Source organism: Trachypithecus francoisi, unplaced genomic scaffold (genome assembly GCF_009764315.1).
Source record: "Trachypithecus francoisi isolate TF-2019V2 unplaced genomic scaffold, Tfra_2.0 Lachesis_group8, whole genome shotgun sequence".
Classification (NCBI taxonomy): Eukaryota; Metazoa; Chordata; class Mammalia; order Primates; family Cercopithecidae; genus Trachypithecus; species Trachypithecus francoisi.
This window is the reverse complement of record NW_022681473.1, coordinates 113,199,671-113,215,061: the sequence shown is the minus strand read 5'-3', so window position 1 is coordinate 113,215,061 and position 15,391 is coordinate 113,199,671. Positions and strand designations below refer to the sequence as shown.

Below are 15,391 nucleotides of genomic sequence, written 5' to 3'. Positions count from 1 at the left end.
GGAGACAAAGCCACTCTCCTGAAAGACCGCCTCGCTCACACACTCACACACAACCCGCCCTCCCCTATCCCTGCCCCACATTGCACAGGAAGACCTGAGCCATTTCCCCTGGGCTACTCCATCCCCAGCATGGAATGCAGACTCCTCCACCCCTGACGTCCCCCCACTAGCTAGGCAGCAGTCCAGAACCAGTAACCAGAGGCCACCCTGCAGGGCCCGTGCACCACTCAGGCCCCTAGCACATGCACACACACACAGGCAGGTACACGCCGGCATCCCAGAACATGTATGAACCCTGGGGTCCTGGGGAGAGAGAGTAGGGCAAACTCCCAGAGCAGTTTAGCTTTCAGTAAGGATGGATGGGTGGATGAGCGGGTGGGGGCATGAACAGGGGAGACTGGGAAGTATAGGAGCTTTTACCTCCCTACAGGTAGATGCTCCTGGGGTTCCTCAGTGGGCCCAGTTACAGACCAATACTACCTTGTCCTCCGATAACAACAGGTGAGCCTCAGTTCCCTCTGCAAAAATAGTACCCACCTCACATGTGAGCATGTGCGAAATGAGACAGTGACACACCAAGCACAGGGCCCCCACATAGATGGGGAACCACAGATGCTCCTCCTTACCCTGTGAAATTAAGGTAATGAATGGATGGGCAGCTACCTCTTCATGGTCTCCGGAGAAATCAGTCTCCTGCCCCGCCCGCCCCCCCATCCCCTGCCACCTTCACCATTCATCCTGGAGCTTGGGGGCTTAACTGGAGAGTGCCTCTCCATCACTTCACCCTCTTCACCTTGAATCATACATTCATCCTTCATCCTTTCTCTCTCTTTGTTGTTGTTGTTGTTATTGTTGTTTTTAATGAACTTTCACTCTGTCGCCCAGGCTGGAGCGCAGTGGCATGATCTCAGCTCACTGCAACCTCCGCCTCCGGGGTTCAAGCGATTCTCCTGCCTCAGCCTCCTGAGTAACTGGGATTCTAGGCACGCACCACCATGCCTGGCTAGTTTTTGTATTTTTAGTAGAGACGGGGTTTCACCACGTTGGTCAGGCTGTTCTCGAACTCCTGACCTCGTGATGGGCCCGCCTTGGCCTCCCAAAGTGCTGGGATTACAAGTGTGAGCCACCGCGCCAGGCCCATCCTTTCTCTTAATCAGTCTTGTTGGGTGCCTGTTATGGCCAGGAACGATTCAAGGTATTGGGATTGAAAGAAGAATGGCATTCAATGGTTCACTTGGATAGATAGACTAATAATTGTGTTTGAGTCTTTTGATGGTCTACAGGCAAAGGAATACAGCAGCATAGGGATTGGGGAGGCAGGGAAGGCCTGTAAGGAGGAAGTCACAGAGGAGATAAATGAGCAAGGGCTGCCCAGGCTGAGGACAGTCCAGATAAGCAGCATGTGCAAAGGCACTGAGGCATGAAAGTACACAGAGTATTCATCAGGGGAGATTGAGCAATCCGGCGTACTTGGGGTATCAGCTGTAGGATTGTGCCTGTGCATCTGAGTGTCTGTATTTACAGGGATGGGGAGCAGCTGCAGGGTGAGAGATGAAGTTAGAAAAGTAGACCAGGGTTGAACTGTGGAGCTCATGGCCAGCCAGGCCAAGAAAGCTGAACTTCAACCTGTGGATAGCAAAGAACCACTGGAGGTGGTCCAGCATGGGGATGGCATGGATGCATATCACAGCAGCATTAATTAGGCTCCAGCTATTGCAAGCACAGTGCTAGGCTCCTCCAGATACAGGAGGCTCTCCTTGGCTAGCTCTGATGATAAATGAGTCTAACAAGGTATTTTCCTCTTTGATTCACGCAACTATCCCTGGAGAAATGGCTAGCTTTGGAGCAATTTTTCCTCTCTGAAGAGGCGAGGAAACCTCGCCTAACTGTGAAGGCGAGAGGAGGGGATCCTATACATCACAACACTCCCCCAACAGCCAAGGATACTGGGAGCAGCGCTTGGAAGCCCGTCAGAACCTCCTTATGAGCCTCCCAGTTCTCCCTCTGAGGATCTGAGAAGAACCTGAGAATGGGTAATGGTGGAAGTGACACGCACCGCGGAGAAAGAAAAAAGAGGGAAACCCTTTCGGGCTGGACAAGGATTTAGAACCGCATTTCAGTGGATGAAGAAAGGAGATTTGGGTGGTGGCAGCCACCTTGCAGCTTCCAAACTCTGCTCAAAGCCTCTTGCCCTGCTTGCAGCAAGAAAGGGTCTCTCTCCTTTCCATCTCTTTTCTCTCCTGCCTCCCATCCCTCCTTCCCACCTACTCTCCAGAAAGGTTTATGGAGAAGACTCCAAATAGCCCCCTCTCCTACAGGCATAGTCACACCAACTGAAAGGAGATTTAATTAGCAAAATCTCGTTAGGCAAATGAAATTATCCGTAAGACAATACTCTTCTGGACAGGGGGTATGATTAAACAAAGCCATTAATTGAGAGAGTTGCCTTGGCGGCTCCCCGATACGTTCATCTCTGGGCCTGCTCCACTCGGCCTCCTTGGGCCAGGGGAACAGAGTCTGCCTCCTCCCCTGCCTGGTCCACCCCCTCCCCACTCCATCTCACTCTTCTGGGGTGCCTCCAGTTGGGGCTGCAGACCTCGGCATCTCATCAATCGGCCTCTCTGCCGCCAGATTCCTGCTAAAGTGCCTTGATTGCATAATGTCTATTTGCATAATGTAAATTGCAATCTCCTAGCTCAGGAGGCAGGAATCACAGAACAGCCATTATTTTTTACCACTCCACAAAAATTCCACATTTAGAAAGCAGATTTGCAGCTTGGAAAGCCTGAATCTGAATCCTCCAGAAATGCCATTAAATCACACCAATTAAGCCGGACCAGCGAAAAGCCCCTGTCACTGCTCTCTGCACACTCAAGGACTACCAGCCTAGATGGAGGCCATGAGAACCTGGAGGCTGGGGCCACGGAGCTGGGAGCAAAGCTGGAAGAGGCAGGAAATTCTGTTTTATAAACCTTAGCACACACCCTTCGAGCATAGGTTCCCATCAAGATCTGGTCGAGCGGGGTGGATTGAGTCTGTTGTTTTTACGCTCGTTGCCTGATTTCCTGTGGGCACACTGTTTGACAGTCTGTAGATGCAATCTACGGAGAAAAGAGAGTACGTGAAGAAGAAACCTCCACCTTTCCCAAAGGTAATGGGAAGATCCAAAGTGTTTCCCATGGGGTAAAATATCCACCCTTTTAGTGGTTCTTTAATGACCTTTTATGTCTCCTTTCAAGTCCCCTCCAGCCCACTGAAAGAAAAAATGAAGACAAACCCTACTCAGGCCAGACTGGCCTGGCTGGTTTCTGAGCTCTTTTTGAGAGCTGTTTCCTTACGGGTCACTGGGGTGAGGGGTGAGTTACAAGGTCTCTGGAAAGGGGGCATTCCCTTGGCCAGCCAGCCAGGATCCCAGCTTCTCTGCAGCAGTGTACCTGGCTAGTGTTTTGTCTCTTTATTGCTCATTCAATATTCATTTGTCAAAGGGCAAGATGCTAATGTGTATTATTAAAATATCAATAGTTTATGAGTGAACTTTTATGGAGAGTACAGTTAAAGGCAAGATTCTTGACCATCTCTGTCAGAAGCAATGGAAAGGAATAGTCTTTCTTTCCAACTCCACTCTTTATTTATTTACTGGGTGAGTGAATGGCTGGAGCCTTAGTGAGTACCTATTGTATGCCAAGAATGGCTCCAGATACGTGCACATGCTGGATGGCAGTGAGTCCTCACAGCAGTCCTGAGAAGTATATACAACCCCATTTCCATTCCAGAGATGAGGAAGCCAAAGGCCAAAGAGATGTGCCCAGGATCACAGGGGTGCTAAGGCTGGGCTTCAAACCTGATCTTTGTACTTCAAATCCAACATTCTTTCCCAAGCTGGAGCCTTGAAAATCTAAATGATCTTTATGTTTGTTTCCATCTGTTTCCTTCACGTACCCAAATTAAATGTTCGCTTCCTGACCTAAGTTTCACAAAAGGGGACAAAACAGGAAGCCATTCCATACTTTCACCTAGACTCAACTCTATAAAGTAGGCCCACTTAGATATATCTAAACAAGTTCCCAAAATCTTATCTGCACATTTAGAATCTTAGGAATGAAGGTAACATTGGGGATGACGCCATCAGACACTTCCATGTCCAGAGGAGTAAACTGAGTATCACACAAGAGAACAGTATAAGTCTCAAGTATAGAGAATCCTCAGTTGAATTTCAACTCTGTTACTTCCTAGGGTATTCCTCTTGTTCTCTAAGCCTCCTCTCCTCTTCTGTAAGAGAGATAACAACAGTATCCCATAACATAGTGTGAGGGTTCAGTGAGAGAACGCACCGTAAGTGCTTAGCATAATGCCTAGCATGTAGTAAGTGTCCAATAAGTGGAAGAATCCAAGACTCTCCCTCCAAACTCCAGCACTTTTTATCAAGACCAAGTCCACTCACCCCTCTCGTCCCTGCCCCCTCCCCTTTGGTATTAGCCATTCTCAGATCTCAGCCCTTTGGGGATACGGGCTGGTTGTTTCTACTCGTTGGTAGCTTGGGCTTTTTTCTATCCCCTTAAGTCACAACAAGGCACCCAGGACACTCAGATCCTCTTCCAGGATTTAGCTGCATCTGGGTCAGAAAAATGGCAAAGGAAAGAAACCATAGTTCTTGAAGGGCACAGCCTCCCCAGGACATAATATGTGGCAGACGGGAAGGAAGGAGAGCAGGGGATGTGAGGTCAGCGAGGAGGGGCTGCCCCGAATTCCCCAGCTACAGCACAGCCCCTTAGAGCATCTTACATCCTAATCTTTGTGTGAAGCCTACCCCAGCTTGGAAGTCCATGGGGATGGAGGTCCAGGGAGCCCTGGATGTGAATGAAGGGCTCAAGGCTTGTGGAGTCCTAGCTCACAGTCTAGGACTCCTCCAGATCTGACACTTGAAGCTGTGGGTCACAGACTCAACTCAGTCTTGCTGAGATGGACCCTGAGGTCGGAGTTTCTACCAGCTGCAGGACCTGCTAACATCAGCATGGCCTGCCCAGGAAGGAATCCTTGCCTGGCCTCCGTGGGCCCTTTTGACTCAAACATTCTGTGAATTAAGGGACAGTTTAATTTATCTAAGGCAGGGGGTTCTTTAGCCTGTCTTTCTAGGGGGAACAAATCACCCCCAGAGAAGGGTTCCTTTTATTCTTTCTGGGAAATAGATGAGGCTGTGCTATGCCAGACCACTAACTTGATGAGTACTAATTGTGGTAGACTGTATTCTCTAAAGACAACTGCAACAAGATACATCCTATTCCTCATGCTGTTCTTTCAATGTGATGTTGATACTCCTTGGAGAGATGGAGTGGGGGGGTATTTATGTTCCTTTCTCTTAAACCTAGGTGAACCTTTGCAATTGCCTCAGTTGAGAGAGTGCAGTGGCTGTGATGCTGCTTGCCTTCGAAGGGCAGGTAATAAAAGGCAACACAGCTTCCACTTGCCTTTTGCTGTCTCTTGAATGCTCACCCTTGGAATCAAGCTGCCATATTGTGAGGAAGCTCAGGCTACATGGAGCTGTCACATGGGTCTGGCCAAGACAGTCCAGCCAATCTCTCAGCCAACAGCTAGCATCAAAGCCAGAATGATGAGAGAACAAGCCTTTGGATGATTCCAGCATCTAGCTTTTGAGCTGCCCCCACTGAGATTCCATGGTGGCACCTCATGGCACAGAAACAAGCTGCCCCACCATGCCCTTTCCGAATTCCTGACCTGCAGAATAAATTATGTTAAGCCATTCTGTTATGGGTGATTTTTTACATAGCCTAGAAATGGGACACCACTGGAATTAACTTGGAATATTTGCTGTTTCCCTCTCAAATCCAGCCCTCACTGGCCTTGTCTCTGAAACTTTAGACTTTTAGACTCTTCCCTCCTCAACTGGTGCCTATCACCCTGAGCCTGCCTCCCCCTCTCCTCTTCTTCCTTTCCCTCCAAAAGACAGGATCCCCATGCCTGAGGCCACCCTGGTGAACCACTCCCTGCAAGGTCATTTGAATCTTTCCATTTCAGAGCCCTGAGACCTGAAGAAACCTGCGTTTCCTGGTTCCTCTCTGTAGGCCCAAGACTGTGTCCCTGCCAGGGAGCTTTCCTGGGTGTGGTGGCCAGAGCCGAGGTGCCCGGCTGCCCTCAGGGATCGGGGAGATGCGCAGGCCTATTTTCCCCCATGCTCTCAGCTCTCATTAAGGTTCACACTCAGCTTGCTCCTCATACTTGACTTATGAGGTCCCTCTAACCTCCCACGCGAGGAGACATCGATTCTCACAAAGGTCGTTATCTTCTAGTCTGCCCCTCTGCCCACCCCCGCCCTACCTCCTAGGCAGGCTTTCCTGGAACAGGATGGAGGAAGGTACCCTTCCCCCTAAACCCCGGCCTGGAGATCTGACTGCTCCTGAGCAGGGCTGCAGAGGAGGTGCCCTGGGAGCCCAGGCCCGTCAATCACAGAGGCGACCGGCGCTGAATCGCAGGCCATTAGGCGGGAGGGCCGGCGCCCTGCTCACTCACCGGGCAGCCATCGGCAGGATGTTAGCCGATCACAGGGCGGCCATTCTTATGATTTATTCAAATACTCATTACAGTCAATCTATTTTTACACAGAGGTGAAGATGTGCGCTGATAACAGTTAATCATTTATAATTCCATGGACTGGTTGGAAGCCAATGTACTATCAAAGTCGTGGCAGCAGCAGCTCAGCCTCAGGTAGCCCCATAAGGAGGGTGGGAAAACTATGCCCGCTCAGGGCAACTCAGTCATCCAGGTAACCCTTACTAAAGAGCGAGTAGGCTGAGGGTGCAGTGGGCAGACTGAGAAGTAGGAATCCCAGACTTTACCCGCCAGGAGCTCATGGCCTCGCTGGAGAGGGCATAGTAATGTGATAGCCAGAGGTGGGGACGGACGCAGGGGACACAGGAAGGGGCAGCGTGTGTGAATGCTGCAGAATTTCAGACAGTGAAGAGCTCGCTTCCAGCTGGCATTACCAAGGAAGGCTCCATGGAGGAGGCTGGACTTAGGCCGGGTCCTACAGGTGGGTAGACTTTTGCCAAGTGGGGAGAACCAATATGAGCAAATAAGCCTAAGTAAGAGGTCAAGCTATTACTGGGCTGATGGAAGGGAAGCGGTCAGCAGCATTTCCTTTTCCCTCCCTCATGCCTCCCCAGAAATAACCAGATGTAAAAGCAAGTGCAGGCTATAAACTTGGCCCAGTTTGAGGACTGATGTTGCCACTTCCTCCCCTCACTGCCTCCCAAGCTTAGCCCACAGGCAATAGTGGCTGGGGTCTGGGTCGGCCTTGCAGACTCAACAGCTTCCTTCTCCGGCACTCATGACACATGTAACACATCGAGTCCACCTTAATGCACAATCAATATGGTCTAATTAAATAGGATGTCATATTACAGGGCCTCTTTGTCACATTCAGACATAATCTAATTAGAGCTCCACTGTATTTTACATTCTGACTAGCTCTTTGTTGAGTGTTTCTCTTGCACAATGCATGGCTGTTAAAGATCAGGTTCAGGGCTGGTCTTTAACCCCTAACCTTATTGAGTCAGCATGGAAAACGCCAATCAAAGTTACTTACAGTTCACAGCCCCTTTTCTAGTGAGCGGCATGGAGGATAGAAAGCCTCAGAAGTCCTGCTCCAGACTTCACCTGCCAATGAAAGAAAACATCTTTATAGACTGTGTAAGATGCTGCAGAAGTGAAAGCCGGGGTGGGGATGGGGGTAAACCCAGAGGTGGGTTTGGCTCAGGAAAAAGGCCAGGGCTGGCAGCCATGTGCCCGCAGTGCTGAGTGAGAAAGCCTCCTAGCAAGGGACTCCTGTTGCAAAACCATTATTGTTTAGAGACCTAATCAGGGCAGTGAGAGGTTCATGCCCTCCTCTACCTGCTTGGTGCCTCCATTTCTTAGGACTTGTATTTCCCTTCCCTATAGGACTACCAGAGGAGAGAAAAGGCTCATGGTTGTCAAGTGCCCTGAACTGACCAAGGTAATAATCATTTACGGGTGCCTCCTACCTATTGGAATACCCCATGCAGGGGAACAGAGCAGAAAGGCTCCTATGAAACTTTGCAATCTAGACAGGGAAGGCTGCAAAAGGCAAGCAAGCAACAACACTGACCCTGTTGTTTCCTGCAGGAATATGAAAGTCTTGCTGCAGATGAGAACTTGCAAGTAAAGGTGAAGAGTCCAATAGGGCAGGAAGAAAAATGTACATGGAGAAGAATGATGGGGCAGGACTGGAAAGATAAAAAAATCTGCCTGCTTTTAATTCTGTTTCTGGAGTAAAACAATTTTGTAAAAATAAAAACCGTCAACACATATTTATCAGTTGTCTGCTCTGTGATCTACACATGCTGAAGCAGCAGAAATAAAATCTATGGGTTCTGTTATAAAAGCACTGCCTCCACATTGCTGGGGAAGGGAGATCACCCACATAAAAGAACCCCCAATAAGGCCAGACTGTATATGAAGTTATGCTAAAGTATACAGAAGCGATACCTATTCTCTCTCCACAGAGACACGAAGTCTGCAAGAGTTGCGGCACTCAAGGGGTTTTCATGAGGAGGTGGAATTTGAATGGTGTCTTGGCGGACTGGACAGACAAGAGTTGGCTGGTGGGGGGGAGGGAGAGGGCATTCCAAAGAAGGGGGCTATCTGAGCAAGGGCCAAGGGGCAGAAGAGCATGGATGGTCCTGGGATGATGCAGAGACTTGTCTGCCTGAAAGACACTAGAGGAGAGAATAATGCCAGCTCAGCAAGGTGGGGCCAGAGCATTCAGAGGTTTCAGTGTCAGGCAATAGAGGGCAGGCTAGCCTGTGGGATCACAGAGACATTGAAGGTTGTTCAACAAGGACTTGACATAATGTAAACCCTCACATGTCCCCGCCCTCTTTAGTACTTTCCCTTTAATTAAGACAAGCAAGCCTTTTTGGAAGAAGGTGGAATTTCAGTTAGAAGATTCAGGGATGGGGTGTAGTGAGATGTGCTGAGGAAACCAAATTGACTCTCTTGTTCATGATGACTTCCTTGAGGCAAAGGCATTTCCTCCGGGGCTGTCTCCTTACACCTGCATGATCAAGACTCATAGCTCATGGACGTGCCTCAGAGGCAGGACCAGACCACTGGACTACAAACCATTGAGGAAAAGGACCATGTCTTCTGCATCTTTATATCCCCAGAACCTAGCAGAGTGCCCAGGATGCGCGGGGTTCTCAATAAATATCTGCTGAAATGTTGAATGGTAGACTCTTATCATTCCAACCAGAGTCCACCACCAGCACCTCAGAACCAACCCTTGCCTGGCAATGGGTTCCAACTTGTATTATTCTAAACTACTTACATATTACTACTGAGCATGATATGAACTTGGCACAAGAAGTCTCTAGATTAAATTACATGGAGCTGTATGTTCTATCCCTGCCCTCTGGGACTGTCCGTCTGAGACACCTGTGACTTGAAAGAAGAGATGGCAGACTTTCCAGGTGCACATGATGCAAAGCTGAGAAAAGCAGCTACTGTGCTGAAGGGATAGATTCAAGATTGTTAGAAAACTTTTAGCAAGCTGAAAGAACAGGCCAAAAGTGAAAAGTCCATTTTTCCTTTACCAATTTTTATTTCTTGCATAATAACATCGTGACAACTACAAATGAAATAATTTTGAAAATAAAGAAAAAATGCCCACAATCTCATTACTCTAAACCATAAAATTAGTATATCCTATGTCCACATGCAAATCCACTTTTTTTTTTTTACAGACTCTTTTGTAGAAAAGACTTGACAGGAATATATATACCAAATCCCACTCTTACATTTAAAACATGTATTGAAAAAAAAAAAAAAAAACAGAATGGGGTGACCCAGTTTGAAAAAAAAAAAAAAGACTTGGATTATTTGATTTAAATCCAAGCTCAAAATGAGCCCAGGGCATGATATTGTTGCCAAACTCACTAAATGTGATCATAGCTTGCAGTAATAGCCATATGGTACCCAACTGAGGGTTGAATGATCTCCACTCTGAACTTCCCAGTTTGTATTAGTTCTACATGTAGTTTTAGCATCATATTTTAAGAACTTTGACAATGGGCCGGGCGCGGTGGCTCAAGCCTGTAATCCCAGCACTTTGGGAGGCCGAGACGGGTGGATCACGAGGTCAGGAGATCGAGACCATCCTGGCTAACACGGTGAAACCCTGTCTCTACTAAAAAAAAAATACAAAAAAAAAAAAAAAAACTAGCCGGGCGAGGTGGCGGGCGCCTGTAGTCCCAGCTACTCCGGAGGCTGAGGCAGGAGAATGGCGTGAACCCAGGAGGCGGAGCTTGCAGTGAGCTGAGATCCGGCCACTGCACTCCAGCCCGGGCAACAGAGCAAGACTCCGTCTCAAAAAAAAAAAAAAAAAAAAAAAAAAAGAACTTTGACAATGATGAGTAGAAAAGAGAGGAGAGAGAAGATGTCTAGTGGTTAAATTGTGGGTTAGAAGTCTAGTGGTTCAAAGGATAGCCTCTGGGATCACACTGGACAGGTTTCGACTCTGGTTTGACCATGGGCAAATTACTTCATGCCCCGTGCCTGTTTTTCATCTATAAAATAGGGCTAATGCTAACTCCTCCTCTGAGGGTGGTGGCGAGGATGAATTACTTAATATACTGGAAGGTTCTTAGAACACTGCCTCATACAAAATAAACACTCGCTGAATGTTAGCTATCTTTCCTGTTGTGGCTATTTTCAGTATTAATCAGGAGGCCATGAGGCAGAAGATAATGGAGAAAAAACTAGAGATGTATCTTCCTTGTCCCTTTCTAAAATTATCCACTGGTCCTTGCTCTAGTGACTAAAGCAATACAATCCTTCTCCCACATGGTATTCCTCCAAATATTTGAAGAAACTATGTGAGACGGGGACTGTGTTGCTCTAGAGGATAGGATTAGGACTAAGTTTAGATGTTAGCGGAAGCCAATCTGCAGTTCAACACAGGAAAGAATTCTCTGGCAATGAGAACCATCCAGAAATGAGCGAGGCTTCCTTGGAAGGTAGTGAACTCCCAACACTGAGAGGAGAATCCTGCACTGGGTGAGAAGCTGCTCAAAGCATGTTTCCCCGATTTGGGTTTCAGCCATCAGTAAAGTGTTGAACAGCATTCAAAGACTGATAGTGTTGACACACTTGTATTTTGATAAAATATTAATAGCATCTTCTCTCACCATCATTTCATGAAATAATTCAACTCCCCCCAAAATAAAGACTGCAAAATCTCACAATAAAGAGCCATCCTTTGAGAAATACAGCATCATTTTTTCTCTCTCTCCACACACACACCTGTGTGTGTAGGCACATGCAGTCTCTAAACACAGTACTCATGTTTCACTCATCAGTATGCACCACCGAAAAGGTCTTCCTGGACTGGCACTACCCCATGGACGCCTGTTGGGGAACCATCCATGTGCCTGATGTTTTAGGGCCTTCCAAAGCCAGCTGTCTATGATCCACGCAGGCAAATAATCATGGCAAAGTCTTTCAACTGTGTAATAATGCAACCAGAATTTGAACTCAGGCTTGTCTTATTCATCGTGAAAATAAAATGGAATCATCAATGAGATTGGCAATTCACATTTATAGATATGAGTGAATTTATGAAATGGTAAATGAGGAAGGAGTTGAATGGTCATGCTTATTTGGAAAAGAGGTGGGGAGAGGGATAGAAGAAAGCTTCCCATAGGAGGTAGCATGATAGAACTTATCTCTGCATCCTCAAGGATAGCTGTGCAGGCATCTATGAAGCATACCCAGGTAAAGAGGAAGATGAGCTGGGGGTTTAGCAAAGCCACAGGTCTGACACAGAGAACACCAGGCCGGGGGCCAGCCAGACATGGGTGCATGCCCTGACTCTATTATTAACTTACTGTTTGATCTTGGACAAGGAACTTTAATCATTGTATGCCTCAGTTTCCTCATCTGCAAAGTGATAGAGTTAAACTATTAGATCTTTGGAAAAAAAAAAAAAACTCCATCTGACAATCTCTGAGAATGCCCAAACTAACCCTTCAGGGAGGGCGCTAAGTCTCTTGCTAGCACGGTATATCATTGAGGTTAAGAGTAAAGATGCTGGAGTCAGTTTCAGGTTCAAGCCAGAGCCCATCATTTACCTAACCCTAGCTTCTATGAACCTCTATTTTCTCATCTTTAAAAGCGTGCTAACAGTAGCACCTTTAAATGAGATGGTGCGTGAACAGCATTTTGTGCAATGCCTAGGACATATTATAACTTAATTAAGAAATGGCTGCAACTGAATAGGAAAAAGAGAGAAAAATCCAGAAGACTGAGGACTTCTGCATTCATCCTGCTGCCCATGACAAGTTTTCCTATTCTTTCCCAAGCCAGACTTTGGGGATGGGGACCAAATTGTGACAACTCCTTCTTGAACACCAAGAGTCTCTCTGGATGCTCCTGTCCTCTGCAAAGCCCTCTGTAGGCCTATAAGCCAAGCTTCCAAAAGAGAAACAAAACTTAGGTGGAAAAATCTGACTGAGATAGGCCATTCCAGGAGCAAACACCTGATGGACCATTTGTCCCTCCAACAGCATATCCACAGCTCCCACCGTATCTCACTGAGTCCCTGCTCTGTTCCACCTCTATACCCCCATCACCTGACAACGTTTTGCGGTTGCTCACACTTGTTCCATGAGGTTGTCAGTCAGGCACTGTGGACCCTGACCGGCAGGCCCTAAACGACACAACAGCTGCGTAATTAAATAGATATAATTACCTAGTGCTAACTTCTTGGCTCTGAGACTCTTATGTATCCAGCACTGAGGGTACTACACAGCTTTCCACAAAGCCCAGTGGGCCTGGATGCTAATTCCACACTAGTCCTCAGCCCCATGGACCACAGGCAGTGCTGGGCACCCAGTTGCAAAGGACCTGGAAAGGGTTCCTCTGTGACACTCCTCAGGCCCTGCCCAGGCCAAGTCTCAACTCTTGGGCCTGGACCTGTCAGTATAAGTATGAACATGAAGTCCTTTTAGGAATGTTGGCACTGGTGGGTTAACCCTAATATTTATCCCATATGGGAGAAAGAACTGGACACGCTTATGACCTTTCTATGCTAGACAGAAGCAAGCAATTTACCCTCCAAGCCTGGGATGGAAAGACTCACGTACACTGAGTGGTGTGGGCTCACAGAGTGGCCTGGTCTCAGCAGAGGTAAACCCTCAAGCATGAAGGTGGGCCTGCTCACAGGTGAGCCTCCCTAGCCCCATGGACATCCTCTGTGCTGCTAAAACACCAAGACCCAAGACTTGCTAATTCTCCCTCACAAGCATCACTGCTCTTCTACCCATCCCATTGGCATTAACCCAACTCTCTTTGTCTCCAGCCTCAATCTGTTTTTGCCCATCCACCCTACCACCCCTGCCCTGGGAATCTTTCTAAAACACAATTTCGATCATGCCCACGTCTCCTTTAGTACCCTTCCACGACTCCTCGTTGACTGGCAGAGGTCACCAACTAGCAGCCCCAAGGTTAACTCTTGACTGTCCAGTGTTTTTATAAATTCTGCCAACATCTAAACCTTGTGAAATTTCACATTTAGGAATCTGGATTCCTAACTTTTCTCCAGAAATTGTATGGCCTAACCATGCCAATTCTGCATTTCCACGTGTCGATCATTGGACGACGTAGCGTATCAGCTGCCTCCTTTTAACTGGGCACATGTCCTCCTGTTTGCCCCATAGAGGGAAGGCAGGTGTTGCCCCGGAAGTCTCGGGGCCGGACACCTAGAGGCTGATTCACGCTGCCTGCTGAGCAGTATCGGGTTCAAGATGATAGCATGGGGGTGGTGGGGGTGTCGCATTATGTTCTCAGCTGTGCCGTACTCAGCTGCAGACTGGAGGACGAGGGCCAGGAAATGCCAGCACCGCTCCCACATGGACCCACCAAGTGTCTCTTCCTCTCACCTGGGCAACTCCTCCACTCCTAGTTGGGGAAGAGCTGGGAAAAAGTCTTACTGGAGTTTCCCAGGAATGCCAGTGGCCAGAAAGCAGGTGCTGAAGGCCTCCCTTCATTGCAGACACTTTCCCCACCCCCAACTCTGTAGCGGTTGCACCCCCTCCCTTTATATCCATCCCACTCCTCCTATCAAAGCCCTAACAGCACATATTTTGTTAATTGTACAAACCTAATGGGGGAATGCATTGGCAAAAAAGGGTAATGGCCATCAGACCAGCAATAAAACAAAATTAATGGCCCATAGGAAGAAATCATGTCCACTTAATCCTGGCTCTGAAACTCTAATAGAATAATGGAATACCAACCGAGGATTTTTCTCTCTATGCAGATTGCTTACACCATGTTAATCACTTGCAAAGCAGGCCACATACCACTCCAGCTCACATGACCCTCCAGGGAAAGTAGCAGACCAGAAACATTCAGTGCAAGGCTCATTACTGACATGCACCATGCAGCAACACCTTCCCTCCCTCCCCCAGGTGACTCCAGGACAGCCAGTGTGGGGTGTCATTGAGAGCCATCAGCTGTGGTGGGCCGGAAAGCAAGACACGTAAGACCTAATAATAGCAAACATTGAGGGCTTACTATGTGTCAGACACTGGGCTTGCTGAGCCCCTTCTATGGACTGCATGACTGCCACCCATTTTCATCCTCTATCGCTGCATGGTGCAGTCAGGTAGCCAATGGCCACGTGTGGCTTTAAAAATTCAAATTCTAACTAATTAAAACGAAATGAAATGTAAATTCAGTCTTCAGTCTCACTCGCCACATTTCGAGTGCTCAATAGCACATGTGGCTAGTGATTGTGATACCGGATGGCTCAGACAGAGCACGTTTCTGTCATCATGGAAGGTTGTGCAGGACTGAGTTGCTCTAGAATGTTAAGGCTGTTGTATCTTTTTTGTTTAACTGATTTTGAAATAAAGGAGGGGAGAGGTGCAGTACGCTACCCACGGTAATGCCATGCTGCTGATACATGGCTGAGCTGGGTTCTAACCCTCGTCTAACCCAACCTAGCTCCAGCCAGGACCAGCAGTGGAGGCAGCAGGGGGCCTCCTGAGCCTTTCAAGCCTGGTAGAAAGTCTCTTCTGTTATCTGTGGCTCCTCCGGGGCTCTCTGAGAAAGTGCCTTTTGTGGCAGATGCCACAGACCCAGTAAGGTCAGTAATTGCTCAAAAGGCGTTAGTGAAGAAAATGAATATTGACTTAAGGGACAGCAGAGAATAATTAAGACACCTTAAAAATGTGCATCCACTTTTTATATACTATATACCCAAAGGAAACGAAAGTGGTGACTAAAGCAGATACTTGTACACTTGTGTTCATAGTAGCTTTATTCACAGCAGCCAAAAGTGGGAGCAACCTAGTGT

The 15,391-nt window shown here is 47.8% G+C and overlaps 1 protein-coding gene and 1 long non-coding RNA gene across 4 annotated transcripts in view; one reads left to right on the top strand and one right to left on the bottom strand.

Annotated features, from left to right (window-relative positions):
* The window catches only part of PKNOX2 (PBX/knotted 1 homeobox 2), a 272,502-nt gene that overhangs the window by 194,264 nt on the left and 62,847 nt on the right, over positions 1-15,391 (bottom strand). For 2 of the 3 annotated variants that reach the window (XM_033204400.1, XM_033204404.1), the window contains exon 2: positions 7,601-7,671. The gene's annotated coding sequence lies outside the window, so the exon portion shown is untranslated. Of the gene's footprint in view, positions 1-7,600; positions 7,680-15,391 lie in introns of those variants that run through there. The other variant, XM_033204403.1, reaches the window with a different exon arrangement.
* LOC117079983 lies at positions 7,614-8,900 on the top strand. Its single transcript, XR_004435674.1, has 3 exons — positions 7,614-7,704; positions 7,954-8,008; positions 8,158-8,900. It is a non-coding gene; the product is annotated as an uncharacterized LOC117079983 (long non-coding RNA).